The following is a 20,228-nucleotide window of genomic DNA, read 5'->3' as shown; positions in this document are numbered from 1 at the left end:
CTTTGTTTACCCTTCACATCCCTTCCCAATCTCCCCCCTCCCCTCCCACCCAATCCTCCCCCCTCCCCCCCACACCAACGTTGTAAAGCTCGTTTTCTACATGACAACTTGTACTTCTCATTGTTGCAACAGGTCCACCTGTATCCTTAAACGACTTGTTTTTCCCCATCTCCTCCACAAGTTATACTGACATAAAATATAGTGAAAGCAGGGGTTATACTGTGAGGGAGGGACTTACAAAGCAACAAAGAAATAATCTTATAAATGCATTAGAAACAAATGCATGAAATAAAAAAACATTAAAATACCTATCTAAGGGTTCATTTTCCTAACATCACATTATCTGAGCTTTTCCGCTTGACTCATACATATACTAGATATTGCAAATAAGGGAAGCCATGGGACCTATGTTTCATTGGGCCTGGCTTACTTCACTTAATATAATTTTTTCCAAGTTTTTCCATTTCCTAACAAATGGGGCAATGTCGTTCTATCTGATGGAGGCATAGAATTCCATTGTGTATATATACCACATTTTCTTGATCCATTCATCTACTGAGGGGCATCTGGGTTGGTTCCATATCTTAGCTATGGTAAATAATGCTGCAATAAACATAGTTGTGCTGGTCGCTTTAGTGTGGTCTTGTTTTTAAACATTTGGGTAAATGCCCAAAAGTGGGATTGCTGGGTCATAGGGGAGGTCTATGTGAAGTCTTTTCACGAACCTTCATACAGCTTTCCAAATTAGTTGAACAAGTTTACACTCCCACCAACAATGCAGTAAGGTTCCCTTCTGTCCACATCCCCTCCTACATCTGTTGTTGTTAGAGTTCTTGATTATAGCCATTCTAACTGGGATGAGGTGGTATCTCAATGTTGTTTTGATTTGCATTTCTTTTATGGCTAGGGAGATTGAGCATTTTTCTTCCTGTGTCAATTGGCCATCCTTCTTTCTTCTTCAGAGAAGTTTCTCTTCAAGTCTTTAGCCCACTTATTTATTGGGCAGTTGTTTCTTTGAGGATTTGTTATTGGGGGATTTAATTTTTTGAGTTCCAAGTATATTTTAGATATGAGACCTTTGTCTGTTGTATGGCTAGTGAAGATCTTCTCCCAATCTGTATGCTTTCTGTTGATCTTGCTAGCTATGTCCTTTGCCATGCAGAAGTTCTGCAACTTCATACAATCCCATTTGTCCAACCTTTCTTTCTGGGAAGATGGCGGAGGAGAAGCTGGAATCTAAACAAGCTCTCGCATAGAAAGCAGTTTTAGAGTTCCAGTGAACATTCCTAAGCCAGAGAATCACACCAAGTGTGCCATCACAGGACAGAGAGTCAGGCCAGAGAGAGAAAGGAGTTTTAGAGTTCCAGCGAACAGACTTAAGCCAGAGAATCACACCAAGTGTACCATCACAGTTCAGAGAGTTAGGCCAGAGAGGGAAAATCCAGGCAAGGAGACAGATCTGAGCACTTGCTAGCAGAGGCCACTGCGGGCTACAGTGGTGGTGGAGGTGGCAATAGCCGCCATACCTGCAACATAGAGAGTCCAGGACAAAGGAGCCAGACATGGCGTGCGAGTGTATTCTACTGAACACCAACAAGAACCGACAAGGAGCAGACATCTTCATCCTGCAGTTCACAGACCAGAGATGACCCAGGAACCAAAATGCGGTGTGAGTAGAAGCCTAACGTCCTCACTCCTTCTCAGGGAGCAGCGGAGGGAAGGCCACCCCTCCCCGCCATTACAGGAGATCTCCATGTTTGATACTGACAAAGCTTGGTTGACCAGCTAGCTCAAACACAGGCCTTGGAAGAAAACTAGAGTCATTTAGCAGGTCAGAAGATCCTAAAGTGACATGGCAAACTCAGCCCCATCCAGGGAAAAGTCACCCAGCTCGGGCCGCCAGCCCCAGGAGTGGGTTTCTTCACTGGGTAATCAGAGCCAGAGGCTGCCCCTCTCTTTAGCAGCATGGACAATCCATTGAAATTCAGTAAACATAAACCCTGAGAGTGGCTCGAGGCTGGGCTCTGTGAGTCTCGCACAAAGTCTCCTCAGGGAAAAGCTACTGTTTGCTGAAAGGCCTCAACTCTACCCAGAACCTAGCCTCATCAGAGCATCTACAAACATGAGGAAAAAGCCATCTCCCTCTTTTGTGATACTCAAAGCAGATCTCCCTCCCATTGAACTAGCCAGGGGAGAGGATCACAAAATATTTTGTACAGCATAGCATTTTTCTACCTGTTCAAACAAACTGCTTAAGAAACCAACTAAGCCACAGGAAAATCAAATACCACAAGCAGACCAGAGACTCCAACAAGAGGCTTGTTATGGACACAAGGGATATAAAAGATCTTCCCACCACTCCCCAAAAAATCAAAGAACTTGTTTTTTCTCTGTTTCTTCTTCTTCTTCTTCTTTTTTTTTTTTTTTTTTTGGTTCCTTTTATAAAAATATTTTTCTTCTAAAACTTTTTTTTTAATTTTTAATTTTTACCATTTTGAAAAAAAATTCTATACTAGTAACTTTTTTCTCTTCCTCTTATAATTTTTATTTTAGGGGTATATGTGTGTGCGTTTTTCTTTCTTTTTTGTTCTTTCTTTTTAAAAAATATTTTTGTTTTTTGTTTAGCTCTACTGAATGTCTGATTTTTTTTCTTTTTTGCTCATTTTTTTCACCTTTTCTGCTCTTTTGCTCCTCTTTGTGTGACTTAATTGTTGTTCTGCACATCCTCAGATATACCCATAGTCGATTATTAGACTTTATCCCCCATTGTGTACATATTTAATCCACAAATTTATTACTCAATTCAAAGCCTCTTAGACTTAAATTCCTAGCAGTATTACCTCTTTATACCTATATAATATTTTAAGTATTTTTATTTTTAAGGTTTTCATGTCTCCTTTATATCCCTCCCATTCTCTCATTATACCCATGTTCTTCTCTGAATATTTCATTTTCAATCAGCATATTTTTAATCATTACACTTTTTATTTTTTGATTTTTGCTTTTCTATTTTTTCTTGTGTCTTTTTTCTCTTTCTCTTTCTTCTTTTTTTCTCTCTCTACTTTTATCCTATCCAACCTCTTTCCTACTTTGCTATTAGGACTTAGTTAAGTAAACTCTCCCTGTTCCTTCCCATATTTCTCTTTTCCTATTTTTACCCACATGTCTCCCTAAAATTAATAATTTCTGGTTTTCCAAATTCTACTTTGCGGTTTGTAGCCCATTATTATATAGTTGTTTGATGTTGAATAGGTATATCTGTTGAACTTCACTGTATCTGCAGACTTTTGATTGTGGATCTACAGACTTTGGTTGATGCTTGCCTTAAGATAGTTTTCTAGCACAAAACTGGTGTTACTTTCATCCCAAATGGGCAGAGTAAGCCGAAAAAACACAAGAAAAATGGCAAGTCCGGGTAGCTCAAATCCCACTCATGACAATCATGGGACAGGACAGATAATGAATAATCCAGAGAAGAGTTCCCAAATAGCTCTACAAACACTACTGGCAAATATGGTAAATGAAAAGATGGAAAACATACAAAAGGACTTTGTATGAGCGTGATAGAGAGAGAGAGGAGGCAAACGAAAGGTCAATACTGGAAAAGATTGAAAACATACAAAGGAATCTATATGAGCATGATAAGGAGAGAGAGGAGGAAAACCAAAGGTTAATACCGGAATATCATGAGCGTGAGGAAGCTACTCTAAAACTGATACAGGAATTGCATGAGCAGCATGAGAACACTCAAAGAGAACTTCACGAATGGCATGAAAGTGAGGAAGCTAAGCAAAGAGTAATAAAGGAATTGAGAGAGCAGGATGAGAATACACAAAGATCACTAAAGGCATTCATGGAATCCATTAAGGAAGAGCTGAAGGATGTCAGGGAGACCAAGGAAACCATAAACAATCACCTAAGTGATTTGAGAATAAACACTGAACATCAAATTAAGGAAGTAAAGAAGTCCATACAAGATCTAAAACAAAGCTTCAATGAAGAATTTGAAGCCATCAAAGCTGACCAATTAGAAGGAAAAGAAATGAAAAACCAAGTAGAAAGCCTTGAGAGCAGGTTAGACCATGCAGAAGATCGAATCTCGGGGATTGAAGACAGCCTAGAAATTATAGAGAAAGAACATACAACCATCAAAGACAAGTCCAAGAAATATGATAGATCTATCCAACACTTGGAAGACACCATCAGAAGGCCTAATCTAAGGATAATGTGTGTAGAGGAGCACCCAGAAACGGAAGTTAATGGTCTAGGAAATTTGTTTAACAGGATCCTAGCAGAGAACATCCCAAACATACAAAAAGATAGGCCTATTCAGATACAAGAAGCTTTTAGAACCCCAAATAGACCAGACCAGAATCTGACATCCCACCATCACAATATAATCCACATAGGATCAACTCAGACCAAGGAAAAGATCCTTAAAGCTGTCAGGGAGAAAAGGTTAATCACCTATAAAGGGAAACCAATTAGAATCACCTCAGATTTCTCAGCAGAGACAATCAAAGCAAAAAGAGCCTGGAATGATGTATGCCATGCCCTAAAAACAAACAACTATCAACCAAGAATACTGTACCCAGCTAAACTCTCCTTCATAACTGAAGGCCAAATAAAAACCTTCCATAGCAAAGAAAAAATGAAACAATACATCTCCACCAAACCAGCCCTACAAAAGATTCTTAAAGATGTCCTACACATAGAAAACCAACAAGACCACAATAAAGGCCAAGAAACTGCACCCAAAATGAGAAACAAAGAACCATAGGAAGAACCCAGTTTCGCTGCCCCCAAGAAGGTGGATAACATGGCAGGAACTCCCAAATAACTCTCAGTCCTTTCTCTTAACGTTAAAGGACTGAACTCTCGAATTAAGCGACATAGACTGTCTAGTTGGATAAAAAAAAAACAAGACTCTTCTATCTGCTGCCTTCAGGAGTCACATCTTGCCCATAAAAACAAACACATTTTCAATGCTAAAGGTTGGAACAAAATCTACCAAGCAAACGGCCCCCATAAACAGGCAGGAGTTGGAAACCTAATATCATATTAAATAGACTTCAAAATAAAATTCGTGAGAAGAGATAAAGAAGGTCCCTACATACTAATTAAGGGATCTCTCTTTCAGGAGGATATTACAATTCTGAATATCTACTCGACAAACAATGGAGCACCCAAATTTATCAAAGAAACACTACTTTCCCTCAAATCCCATATAGATCCAAAGACATTAATTTTTGAGTATTTTAACACACCACTCACCCCACTAGATAGATCAACTCGGCAAAAACTCAACAGAGAAACCGCAGATCTAAACAGCTGCATAGATCAACTAGACTTAACAGACATCTACCGAACATTTCACCCAGCAGCATCAGAATACACGTTTTTCTCAGCAACACATGGAACGTTTTCTAAAATAGACCACATTTTAGGCCACAAAGCAAACTTGTCTAAATTCAGAAACATTGAAGTTATACCTTACATTCTCTCTGACCACAAGGGAATAAAATTAGAACTCAACACCAAAAGCCACCAAAGAAATTCCGGTATCACATGGAGGCTGAACAACACACTGCTGAATCATGAGTGGGTCATGGAAGAGATTAGAAAGGAAATTCAAATGTTCATGCTATTCAAAAAAAATGAACACACAAACTACTAGCTCCTCTGGGACACAGCAAAGGCAGTACTCAGAGGCAAGTTTATAGCTCTGAGCTCCTACATCAACAAATTGGAGAGATCTGAAACAAACAATTTAATGACACATCTAAACCTCCTTGAAAAAGAGCAGCAAGATAAACCCCAATCCAGTAGGCGGAAAGAAATAATTAAAATTAAATCAGAATTAAATGAATTAGAATCCAAAAAAACTATAGAAAGAATCAACAAAACAAAGAGTTGGTTCTTCGAAAAATTTAACAAAATTGACAGACCCTTAGCAAATCTTATCAGAATAAGAAGAGAACACACCCAAATTAATAAACTCAGAGATGAGAATGGAAACATCACCACAGAAAAAAAAAAGATTCAGAACATCATAAGGGAATACTTCTCAAAACTTTATGCTAATAAGTTTGAGAACTTGACAGAAATGGACCTTTTCCTAGCAACTATTGACATGCCAAAACTAAACCAAGATGAGTTAAACCATCTTAACAGGCCCATATCAGGCATTGAAATAGAAACAGCAATAAGAGACCTCCCAGCTAAGAAAAGTCCAGGACCAGATGGTTTTTTTTTTAAAATTTAATTTAATTTTATTTGTGGACAGACTGTACAGAGGAGTTACAGTTACATGGGCAGGATAATGCGTACATTTCTAACCAAGCATTGCAGCCTCCTCCTTTGTTTACCCTTCACATCCCTTCCCAGCCTCCCCCATCCCCCCCTAATCCCAATCCTTCCCTCCCTTCCCCCCCCCCCCCCCCGCACCAACGTTGTAAAGCTCATTTTGGACATGACAACTTGTACTTCTCATTGTTGCAACAGGTCCACCTGTATCCTTAAACAACTGGTTTTTCCCCATCTCCTCCACAAGTTATACTGACATCAAATATAGTGAAAGCAGGGGTTATACTGTGGGGGAGGGACATACAAAGCAACAAAGAGACAATCTTATAAATGTGTTAGAAACACATGCATGAAAGAAAAAACATTAAAATACACATCTAAGGGTTCATTTTCCTGACATCACATTATCTGACCTTTTCCGCTTGACTCATACATATACTAGATATTACAAATAAGGGAAACCATGGGACCTACGTTTCTTTGGGCCTGGCTTACTTCACTTAATATAATTTTTTCCAAGTTTTTCCATTTCCTAACAAATGGGGCAATGTCATTTTTTCTGATGGAGGCATAGAATTCCACTGTGTATATATACCACATTTTCTTGATCCATTCATCTACTGAGGGGCATCTGGGTTGGTTCCAGATCTTAGCTATGGTAAATAATGCTGCAATAAACATAGTTGTGCTGGTAGCTTTAGTGTGGTCTTGTTTGTAAACATTAGGGTAAATGCCCAAAAGTGGGATTGCTGGGTCATAGGGGAGCTCTATGTGAAGTCTTTTGAGGAACCTCCATATTGCTTTCCAAAGTGGTTGAACAAGTTTACATTCCCACCAGCAAGTTTACATTCCCACCAACACTCCTTTCTGTCCACATCCCCTCCAGCATCTGTTGTTGTTAGAGTTCTTGATTTTTGCTGTTCTAACTGGAGTGAGGTGATATCTCAATGTTGTTTTGATTTGCATTTCTTTTATGGCTAGGGATGTTGAACATTTCTTCATGTGTCTATTGGCCATCCTTCTTTCTTCTTCAGAGAAGTTTCTCACCAGATAGTTTTACAGCAGAATTTTACAAGGCCTTCAAAGCAGAGCTCACACCAATACTCCTCCAACTCGTCAATAAAATTGAAAGAGAAAGCTCACTACCAAACACATTCTATGAAGCCATCATAACCCTCATCCCAAAACCAGGCAGGGACTCATCAAAGAAAGAGAACTATAGACCCATTTCTTTGATGAACATTGATGCACATGGTTATCTCAATGGATGCAGAAAAAGCATTCTACAAGATCCAGCACCACTTCATGATGAAAGTTTTGGAAAAATTAGGCATCCATGGATCATTCCTCAATACAATGATGGCTATATATGACAAACCTACAGCCAGCATTATACTTAATGGTGAAAAAATAAAACCATTTCCTCTTAACTCAGGAACAAGACAAGGATGTCCATTCTCTCCACTTCTCCTCAATCTAGTATTAGAATGCCTAGCTACAGCAATAAGACAAGATGCAGACATAAAGGGGATCCAAATAGGGAAAGAAGAAATACAACTCTCCCTCTTTGCAGATGACATGATCTTGTATTTAAAGAATCCCATAGACTCCACTCCCAAATTACTCAAGCTGATTCAAAACTTTGGCAAAGTAGCAGGTTATAAAATTAACCCCCAAAAATCAATGGCTTTTCTGTATGCTAACAATGAGAAAAGTGTGGCTGAAATTAGGAAAGCAACTCCATTTGTAATAGCCCCACAAAAAATAAAATACCTAGGAATTAACTTAACCAAAGAAGTGAAGGACCTCTATGATGAAAACTTTAAAATCTTGAAAAAAGAAATCAACAAAGAACTTAAAAAATGGCAAAACCACCCATGCTCCTGGGTTGGAAAGATTAACATCGTGAAAATGGCAATACTTCCCAAGGCTATCTACAAATTCAACGCAATACCTATCAAAATTCTAACCTCATTCTTCAAGGAAATAGAAGAGGCAATCCAAAAATTCATATGGAACAACAAAAGACCCGGAATAGCAAAAACGCTCCTCAATAGAAAGAACACTGCTGGAGGAATATCAATACCAAATTTCAAACTCTACTACAAAGCCATAGTAAACAAAACAGCCTGGTATTGGCATAAGAACAGACCTCAGGACCAATGGAATAGAATTGAAAACCCAGAAATGAACCCACAGATCTATAGCCATCTAATTTTTGATAAGGGATCTAAAACAATAGAATGGAAGAAAGACAGCCTCTTCAGTAAATGGTGTTGGCAAAATTGGTTAACTAGATGTAGAAAACTAAAGCTAGATCCTTATATATCACCCTGCACAAGAATTAACTCCAAATGGATCAATGACCTCGAAGTCAAAGCAGACACTCTGAAAACATTACAGGATGGAATAGGAGAAACCCTAGGTCTCCTTGGCTCAGGAGGAAATTTTCTGAATACAGACCTGGAAACACAACAAATCAAAGAAAGATTGGACAAATGGGATTGCATAAAGTTGCAGAGCTTCTGCATGGCAGAGGACATAGCTAGCAAGATCAATAGAAAGCCCACGGATTGGGAGAAGATCTTTACTAGCCATACAACGGACAAGGGTCTCATATCTAAAATATACTAGGAACTCAAAAAATTAAATCCCCCAACAACAAATCCTCAAAGAAACAACTGCCCAATAAATAAGTGGGCTAAAGACTTAAAGAGAAACTTCTCTGAAGAAGAAAGAAGGATGGCCAATAGACACATGAAGAAATGCTCAACATCCCTAGCCATAAAAGAAATGCAAATCAAAGCAACTTTGAGATACTACCTCACTCCAGTTAGAATGGCAAAAATCAAGAACTCTAACAACAGATGCTGGAGGGGAAGTGGACAAAAGGGAACCTTACTTCATTGTTGGTGGGAATGTAAACTTGTTCAACCACTTTGGAAAGCAGTATGGAGGTTCCTCAAAAGACTTCACATAGAGCTCCCCTATGACCCAGCAATCCCACTTTTGAGCATTTACCCAAATGTTTACAAACAAGACCACACTAAAACGACCAGCACAACTATGTTTATTGCAGCATTATTTACCATAGCTAAGATGTGGAACCAACCCAGATGCCCTTCAATAGATGAATGGATCAAGAAAATGTGATAGATATACACAATGGAATTCTATGCCTCCATCAGAAAGAATGACATTGCTCCATTTGTTAGGAAATAGAAAAACTTGGAAAAAATTATATTAATTGAAGTAAGCAAGGCCCAAAGAAACATAGGTCCCATGGTTTCCCTTATTTGCAATATCTAGTATATGTATGAGTCAAGCAGAAAAAGTCAGATAATGTGATGTTAGGAAAATGAACCCTTAGATAGGTATTTTAATGGTTTTTTTTTTCTTTCATGCATGTGTTTCTAACGCATTTATAATATTATTTCTTTGTTGCTTTGTATGTCTCTCCCCCACAGTATAATCCCCATTTTCAATATATTTGATGTCAGTATAACTTGTGGAGGAGATGGAGAATAACAAGCCGTTTAAGGATTCAGGTGGACCTGTTGCAACAATGAGAAGTACAAATTGTCATGTCAAAAACGAGCTTTACAATGTCGGTGGGGGTGGAAGGGGGAGGCTGGGAAGGGAGGTGAAGGGTAAACAAAGGAGGAGGCTGCAATGTTTGGTAAGAAATGTGTGCATTATCCTGCCCATGTAATTGTAACCCCTCTGTAGTATTTTCACAAATAAAATAAAATAAAATAAATAAAAAATAAAAAAATAAAGAAGAAACAAGAAATCTCTTTTTAAAAATTATTTAAAAAAAGAAAATTAAAAGGGAATACTTCTCAAAACTTTATGCTAATAAGTTTGAGAATTTGGCAGAAATGGGGACCTTTTCCTAGCAAATATTGACATGCCAAAATTTAACCAAGATGAGTGAAACCATCCTTAAAGGTCCAGACCAGCATTGAAATAGAAACAGCAATAAGAGACCTCCCATCTAAGAAAAGTCCAGGACCAGATGGTTTTACAGCAGAATTCTACCGGGCCTTCAAAGCAGAGCTCACACCAATACTCCTCCAATTCTCCAATGAAATTGAAAGAGAAAGTTCACTACCAAACACATTCTATGAAGCCATCATATCCCTCATCCCAAATCTAGGCAGGGACTCATCAAGAAAGAGGACTACAGACACATTTCTTTGATGAACATTGATGTAAAACTTCTCAACAAAATTTTGGCCAATCCACTTCAACAGTTCATCCAAAAAATCATACACCATCATCAAACAGGATTCATTTCAGGGATGCAAAGCTGCTTCAAAATACGCAAATCAATTAACATAATTCATCACATCAATAGGAGCAAGGTTAAGAACCACATGGTTATCTCAATCGATGCAGAAAAAGCATTTGAGAAGATCCAGCACCCCTTTATGATGAAGATTTTGGAAAAATTAGGCATCCATGAACATTCCTTCATACAATAATAATTCCTTAATACAGCATTACACTTAATATTGAAAAACTAAAGCCATTTCCTCTTAACTGAGGTACAAGACAAGGACGTCCACTCTCTCCACTTCTCTTCAACCTAGTATTAGAATGCCTAGCTACAGCAACAAGATAAGATGCAAACATAAAAGGGATCCAAACAGCCTAAGAAGAAGTAAAATACTCCCTCTTTGCAAATGACATGATCTTGTATTTCAAGAATCCCATAGACTCCACTCCCAAATTACTCAGGCTGATTCAAAATTTGGCAAAGTAGCAGGGTATAAAATTAACCCTCAAAAATCAATGGCTTTTCTGAATGCCAAAAATGAGGAAAGTGTGGCTGAATGTAGGAAAGCAACTCCATTCGTAATAGCCCCACAAAACATAAAATACATAGGAATTAACTTAAGCAAAGAAGTGAAGGACCTCTATGATGAAAACTTTAAAAACTTGAAAAAGGATATCAAAACAGAACTTAGAAATTGGCAAAAACTCCCATGCTCCTGGACTGGAATGATCAGCATCGTGAAAATGGCAATACTTCCCAAGGTTATCTACAAATTCAATGTGATACCCATCAAAATTCAAAACTCATTCCTCAAGGAAATAGAAGAGGCAATCCAAAAATTCATATGGAACAATAAAAGATCAAAAATAGCAAAAATGATCCTCAACAGAGAGAACACTGCTGGAGGAATATCAATACCAAAATTCAAACTCTGCTATAAAGCCATAATAATCAAAACAGCTAGGTACTGGCACAAGAACAGACTTCAGGACCAATGGAATAGAATTGAAAACCCAGAAATGAACCTACAGACCTATAGCCATCTAATTTTTGATAAGGCAGCTAAAAAAGTAGAATGGAAGAAAGACAACCTCTTCAGTAAATGGTGCTGGCAAAATTGGTTAACAATTCGGAGAAAACTAAACCAAGATCCTTATACATCACCCAACACCAGAATCAACTCCAAATGGATCAAAGACCTCAGAGTCAAAGCAGACACTCTGAAAACTTTAAAGGATGAAATAGGAGAAACCGTAGGGTCTCCTTGGCGCAGGCCGAAATTTTCTTTTAATAGAGACCCAGAAACACAACAAATCAAATAAAGGTTGGACAAATGGGATTTCATGAAGTTGCAGAGTTTCTGCATGGCAAATGACATAGCTAGCAAGATCAATAGAAAGCCCACAAATTAGGAGAAGATCTTCACTAGCAATACAACAGACAAGGGTCTCATATCTGAAATATACATTGAATTAAAAAAATTAAATCCTCCAACAACAAATCCTCAAAGAAACAATTGCCCGATATATAAGTGGGCTAAATATTTAAAGAGAAACTTCTCTGAAGAGGAAAGAAGAATGGCAAATAGACACATGAAGAAAAGCTCAACCTCCCTAGCAATAAAAGAAATGCAAATCAAAACAACATTGATATAACACCTCACACCAGTTAGAATTGCTAAAATAAAGAACTCTATTAACAACAGATGCTGGAGGGGATGTGGACAGAAGGGAACTTACTTCATTTTGGGTGGGAGTGTAAACTTGTTCAACCACTTTGGAAAGTAGTATGGAGGTTCCTCAAAAGACTCCACATAGATCTCCCCTATGGCCCATTAATCCCATTTTGGAGCATTTACCCAAATGTTTACAAACAAGACCACACTAAAGCTACCAGCACAACTATGTTTATTGCAGCATTATTTACTACAGCTAAGATAGGGAACCAATCCAGATTCCCCTCAGTAGATGAATGGATCAAGAAAATGTGGTATATATACACAATGTAATTCTATGCCTCCATCAGAAAGAATGACATTGCCCCATTTGTTAGGAAATGGAAAGGCTTGGAAAAAATTATATTTAGTGAAGCAAGACCGGCACAAAGAAATATAGGTCCCTTGGTTTCCTTTATTTGCAATATCTAGTATATGTCTGAGTCAAGCAGAAAAGGTCAGATAAGGTGATGTTAGGGAAATGAACCCTAAGATATGTATTGAACTGTTTTTTTTTCTTTCATGATATTGTTCCTAACACATTTATAAGATTATTTCTTTGTTGCTTTGTATGCTCCTCTCCCACAGTATAACCCCTGCTTTCACTGTATTTGATGTCAGTATAATTTGTGGAGGGGAAGGGGAAAAACCAGTCGTTTAAATAGGGATACAGGTGGACCCAAAGCCACAATGAGAAGTACAAGTCGTTATGTCGAAAAAGACCTTTACAACTTTGGTGGGTGTGTATGTGGAAGATTGGGTGGGGGGTGAGGGGGGAGGATGTAATGGGATGGGAAGGAGAAACAAAGGAGGAGGGTACAATGCTTGAAAATAAATGTACTCATTATCTTGCCCATATAATTGTAACCCCTCTGTACATACTTTCACAATAAAAAATAAAAATTCAAAAATTACTATGATACTACTTCATAACTATTATAACTCATCGAAAAAAGAATCAAAGGAACCAGGTGTGGTGGTAAAGACTTGTAATTCCAAGTCTTTAGGAGGTTGGATTTAAGTCTAAAGCAACACTGGGGGGTATTGCAGAGAGTGAAAATCTGCCCTTTATTACCTTTTGAACAAAAGCTAAGAATGTTGATGAGAGTGTGGAGAAAAGGAAATTTTCTACACTCTTGGTAAAAATAGGGGTTAGTAGAAAATAGTCGAAAATAGTATGCAGTTTTCCAAAGAGGCTGTGGTCTGATGATTGTGGTTCAAAGCCAGCCCCGGCAGGAAAGTCTGTGAAAATCTTACCTCCAATAAACACTCAGAAAACCAGAAGTGATGCTGTGGCTCAAGTGGTAGAGCACTACCCTTGAGCTGAGAAACTGAGGGACATCGCCCAGTCCCAGAGTTTAAGCTCCACGACCGACAAAAAAAAAAAAAAGAAAGAAAAAGAAAAAAAAGAAAAATAAATGCAAAGTTGAAATATCATCTGACCCACCAATCATGTGATTATTTCTCTCTGGGTGACTCGTAAATATTCTGTAGTTCATTGTCATTCACATTATTCACAACAGCCAAGATATAAATCGAAGTTCAGTGTTCAACTATACACTAATAAAGCAACTGTGGTACATGCACAATCATGTTTTTCTGTTTCATCCTTAAAATAGCAAAAGACTTCTCGCATTAGCCACAACTTACAATAACCTGAAAGATGTATTCTAATTGAAGATTAATGTTGTCCTCTGCTCTTTGTAAACACACACACACACACACACACACACACACACTCTCTCTCTCTCTCTCTCTCTCTCTTAAAAACCTCAAATATTAAGAAAGAAATCTTTTTAAAAGTAAAGCAAAGTGGAATTGCTGGGCATTTAGGTCACAATGTAGAAGATAGTAGATATACAGGATGACCAGGTATAGAGTTGTGATGTACCGTATGAGGATACAGGGGACAACACTGGCTTTACATAGGAATGAAGCTAAGTAAGTAGGAGTTGTTCTTCCTAGTAGGGATTGCTTTTTTAGTTGTTTTTCCTTCAGTAATGGTTTGGATGAATGTAATTCTTTACATACCTGCTTGTTTGCAGAAATTATAACAAACAATATAGCAATAATGATGCATGCTCAACATAGAACAAAATGTCAAATTAAAATGCATGAGATTATCCTTGATGTAAACTAATTATTACAAATAAAGGAAACCATAGGACCTATGTTTCTTTAAGTCTGGCTTACTTCACTTAATATGATTTTTTCCAAGATCTTCCATTTCCTTACGAATGAAGAGATACCTTTCTTTCTAATATAAACATAGTATTCCATGTGTGTGTATCTGTGTGTGTGTCCCATTTTCTTGATCCATTCATCTACTGAGGGCCATCTGGGTTGATTCCTTATCTTATCTCTGGTGAATACTACTGTGATAAAGATAATTGTTCTGGTAGCTTTAGTGTGGCCTTGTTTTGGGTCTCCTAGTTAAATGCCCAGAAGTGGGATTACTGGGTAATAGGGGATCATTATTGTGTACATCAAGTATAATCTTTGTAGATGAGCAGAATAGCTCAATAAGTAAGTACATCTCAGCATATAAGGTGATTCCATGTGAAATGAACTACAAGACATGTTCTTTGTTGGTGTTCTTAATGTTCTAGGTGAATTCTTTTTATCCTTTGTGTTTTCCCACCTATGCATTATCCCCTGTAGTCACTGTATTTTGATTTTGATACCCTGGGTATTGTAAATATGTTGATATGAACTATGGAATGGTAAAGGAAAAAACAAAATGGTGAGACAAAGGACAGAGGGGGAACCTATGCAACAGTGGTATTCACAAGACAATATGTTAGAAATAATCTTGGGGGTGTTGGGAGTGAAGAGGGAGAAAAATTGGAGAAGGGATAACAAGTTTGAAAAGAAATGAGTTCATTAACTTACTTTTATAGCTAAAGCCCCACTGTACATTACCTTGACAATAAAATATAAATATAAATAAAATAAAATATATGAAAGCAGCAACACAGGAGATGGGAGAGGGGAAATACTGTATGTAGTAGAGTAGAGTAGAACAGTTTGGAGAGCAGTAATTTTATATTAACATAGCAAGTAATAAACTAGCATACAGATTTTCAGCCTCATGTCAGTCACTAAAAAGGAAAACAGAATGCAAAATCAGCAAACCCATAGAGATAAAATAGAATACTAAGCAAGGTGAAGAGATGACTTGGACCAAGAATAACAAATGACACAATTAGGAAACAAATAACAAACTGGTAAGTTTAAAAAATATTACCCATAATTCTATTAAATATTGTTTACATCACAATTAGTTAGAACTATAATTCAAATCACAGTTTAATAGTATATCATATTAATAGTAAGTTACTTACTATTGATTTCTTAATATTGAATGTTTAATATAAAATTTTAACAAAAAAATAATGTGAAACTAACTTTAATAATATATTTCATGAATTGTAAATTTGAGAAGCTTTAGAATTTAAACAAATAATATATCATTATTGTTTCATTTCTGTGAATTAATGTAATAATTCAAAGTGTATTCTACACCTAGCACTCATTTAACATCAAATAATAAATTATTTCTCATAATAATTTATTGCACATAATAACTCTTGGTATTAGGTAGAAGGGTTCAGCATTGTGGAAAAATTCACACCACACAATACACGAGGGTATGACTCCTCTCAACTAGCTTAAATTGTGGAAATTTCATTTTTACATACATGTTAAATTCCTGTCTAGATGGTATCTATATAAATATATATAATTATATACATGAGGAATATTTCAGATGATACTTAAAAGTCATATTCATTAAATAAATTTTTATTATTTTGTACAAAATAAATATTTATAGACAGACTGAATTTATGAGTAGATGATGGTGTATGAGTGCCAGATTATATGTATTGAGGCTTATTTTATATTCCTGACATTGTTTCTATAATTGGATTTAATTTTCCATAATGGGTTAAATGTATTATATTGGATATATGAAAGTAAACTGTATATTTATTCCATTAATACTTTGCCACTTGTCTAATTCCAATATAATTTATCCATGTGTTTGAAGTAATGAGAATAACAACAAATATAAGCAAGATAAATCAGTCTGAAGTAGACAAGTATTTTCACCTTTGTTTTGATAGTTGGTCCTCTTTTACACTACAGAATATGCTTGTGAAAATATGCTCCAGGTTGGCCACAACTGCAGAATATTATGGTTTGATCTATCATAAGAGAAAGAAGGAAGGGCAAACTTCCTTCCAAAAGTCTGCTCTCAGGGATGTGATCTGCTTTATGGTAGTGACTTGGAAATGAACATTTTTTTACAGTAAGCCTTGAAAAACCATCTGATAGACCATTTCTGTAAGTGGATTATTACAGAGGATTATTGATGTCTTTGCAAGGAGGCCAGATTGCTTCATTTTGAGAGAATTAAAATAGGAATTTAGTTAGTTAGGCCAAGGGACGACTGGGGCCCAGAGAAGCTACTACGTTGAATAGTAATCCTAGACCTTTAAAACAACACACACACACACACACACACACACACACACACACACACACATACACACACACACACACACACACACACACACACACACACACAAATCAACCAAACAAAAAACCTCCAGTTAGCACAGCCAATGAGGGCTGCTATAACAGCCTACATGAAGGCAGGCAAAAAACAGAAGGTGAGAGTCATTTAGCTGATAACTAACATATTTTTGATGAGGCAGACTGAAATGAGACTCCAGAGAGAGAGAGAGTCAGAAAGACTGATCAGAGAGAACTAAAATTGGTCACACAAAGATTGGAAAGTAGAATTCCTTGTAGAACAAATAAATCATAGAAAGCTTATGCATGTAAAAACAAGACAGAAATCAACTCCAAATGGATCAAAGACCTCAGAGTCAAAGAAGACACTCTGAAAACATTACAGGATGGAATAGGAGAAACCCTAGGTCTCCTAGGCACAGACCAAAATTTTCATAATAGAGACCCGGAAACAAAACAAATCAAAGAAAGGTTGGACAAATGGGATTACATGAAGTTGCAGAGATTCTGCATGGCAGAGGACATAGCTAGCAAGTTCAATAGAAAGCCCACGGATTGGGAGAAGATCTTCACTAGCCATACAACGGACAAGGGTCTCATATCTAAAATATACTTGGAACTAAAAATATTAATTCCCCAAACAACAAATCTTCAAAGAAACAACTGCCCAATAAATAAGTGGGCTAAAGACAAAGAGAAACTTCTCTGAAGAAGAAAGAAGGATGGCAAATAGACACACGAAGAAATGCTCAGCCTCCCTAGCCCTAAAAGAAATGCAAATCAAAACAACATTAAGATACCACCTCACCCCAGTTAGAATGGCAAAAATCAAGAATTCTAATAACAACAGATCCTGGAGGGGATGTGTACAGAAGGGAACATTACTTCATTGTGGGTGGGAGTGTAAACTTGTTCAACCACTTTGAAAAGTAGTATGGAGGTTCCTCAAAAGACTCCACATAGAGCTCCCCTATGGCCCATTAATCCCACTTTGGGGCATTTACCCAAATGTTTACAAACAAGACCACACTAAAGCGACCAACACAACTATGTTTATTGCAGCATTATTTACCATAGCTAAGATCTGGAACCAACCTAGATTCCCCTCAGTAGATGAATGGATCAAGAAAATGTGGTATATATACACAATGTAATTCTGTGCCTCTATCAGAAAGAATGACATTGCCCCATTTGTTAGGAAATGGAAAGGCTTGGAAAAATTATATTAGGGGAATTATGCCAAGCCCAAAGAAACATAGGTCCCATGGTTTCCCTTATTTGCAGTATCTAGTATATGTCTGAGTCAAGCAGAAAAGGTCAGATAAGGTTATGTTAGGAAAATGAACCCTAAGATATGTATTCAAATTTTTTTTTCTGTCATGCCTTTGGTTCTAACACATTTATAAGATTATTTCTTTGTTGCTTTGTATGTCTCTCCCCCACAGTATAACCCCTGCTTTCACTGTATTGGATGTCGGTATAATTTGTGGAGGGGAAGGGGAAAAACAAGTCATTTCAATAAGGATACAGGTGGATCCGTTGCAACAATGAGATGTACAAATTGTCATGTCAAAAACGAACTTTACAACTTTGGGGGGGGTATTGGAGGGGGTGAGGCTGGGAAGGGATTGGAAGGGGAAACAAAGGAGGAGGCTACAATGCTTGATAAGAAATATACTCATTATCTTTCCCATGTAATTGTAACTCCTCTGTACAGTATTTTCACAATAAAAAATATAAATTTAAAAAACAAAAACAAGACAGAAGACCAAATTCCAGAAATGCGTATTTTCTTAGAGGTCATCTTAATCAATTATCAATAGAAATCTTTGAATTCTTAAATATTTGACCACATGTGGGAGATGGTTGAAGAGAAAGAAAATGTCACCACTCTGTTAGGAGTTCCAATATCACAATATGAATTAATCAAGCACAAATTTGTAAGAAAAAGGGAAAACAATTATTCCAACTGAGGGATTCGTTTGTTTTGCTGTAACAGTTCTTGATTTAGGTGCTAGCAATTAACATTCAATTGATCCAGTCCCACAGCTGAGTTGATATTGACTGCAGTATTCCCACATGAAGGAAAAGAAGAAATTTACAAAAGTCTGATGAATTGAGTTGAAAGTGTTGTAATAGGGATATCTGAGATTTAGACACAGATGAAGAGGTGGATTTTCTTTTCTAAAAATCTCCCATTTTTAGTCTGGTGCCAGTGGCTCACAGCTGTAATCCTAGCTGCTGAGGAAGTTGAGATCTGAGGATGGTGGTTCAAAGCCAGCCTGGGCAGGAACATTCCTGAGACTCTTATCTCTTTTAACCACCAGAAAACCAGAAGTAGCACTGTTGCTCGAGAGGTAGAGCACTCAACTTGAGTTGAATAGCTGAGGGACAGTGCCCAAGCCCAGGTTTCAAGCCACTCGACCACAACTACAAAAATCCTCCCTTTCTTGGACTGCCTACATTTTATCCTAACATTCAACAAATAAGCCATTTTATCACCCACTACCTTTAAGTCCTAACCTAGATACTGAAAATAAAATGATTTGGTATCTTTTGTCAAAAGATTCATATTTGAGGAAACAAATACCATTAGTAGTAAATTTTTTTCCAGTCCTTGAACTCTGGGCCTGGGCCCTGAACATGGGTATGCTGGTAGCTTTCATGTGAGGTTGTTGTTATTTTTTGGATTACTGCCGTTGAAGGAATTACTGGATCTTAAGGGAGATCTACATTTAGTCTTTTCGGGAAATTCCATACTGCATTCCAGAGTGGTTGAACAAGTTTAATTTCCACCAACAGTGTAATAGAGTTCCCAATTGGCTACATCCATGCCAGCATTTGCTATTGTTTGTTTTCTTGATAATGGCCATTCTAACTGGGATGAGGTAGAATCTGTCTTGTTTACTTGTAGAATTGTGGGCACCTTCTAGCTATCATAAATGAATGAATCCATGAAACCTATATTGTTCTGAGCCTGCATTCCTTTCTCTTTTCTTTTAGTATAATTTTTTCAAGCCTTTCAGTTTCTTTAATACTGGTGAAAAGTCATCCTTTCTCATGGGGGAGTGGAATTCCAGTGTGTGTGTGTGTGTGTGTGTGTGTGTGTGTGTGTGTGTATGATGACTATAGGCCCATGAGTTTATTTGTAAGCCTTCTGTTTTATGTGTAATTTTGTAATTCCATATTAAATTTTGGTTACTTTCTCTAATGCATTGAAATATATTGTTGGGATTTTCATGTGTATTGCATTGGCAATTATTTGGGGACAATATTGCATTTTTCTCCATGTTATCTCTTCCAACCTGGAGCATTGAAAGACTTTCCATTTCCTTGAATCTCCTTCAATTTCCCTTTTTATATTTTTAAAATTTTCACAGTAGAGGC

Source organism: Dipodomys spectabilis, unplaced genomic scaffold (assembly GCF_019054845.1).
Source record: "Dipodomys spectabilis isolate Male_0828 unplaced genomic scaffold, ASM1905484v1 ptg000351l, whole genome shotgun sequence".
NCBI lineage: Eukaryota > Metazoa > Chordata > Mammalia > Rodentia > Heteromyidae > Dipodomys > Dipodomys spectabilis.
The sequence above is the reverse complement of the archived record's forward strand: the minus strand, read 5'-3'. Positions refer to the sequence as shown.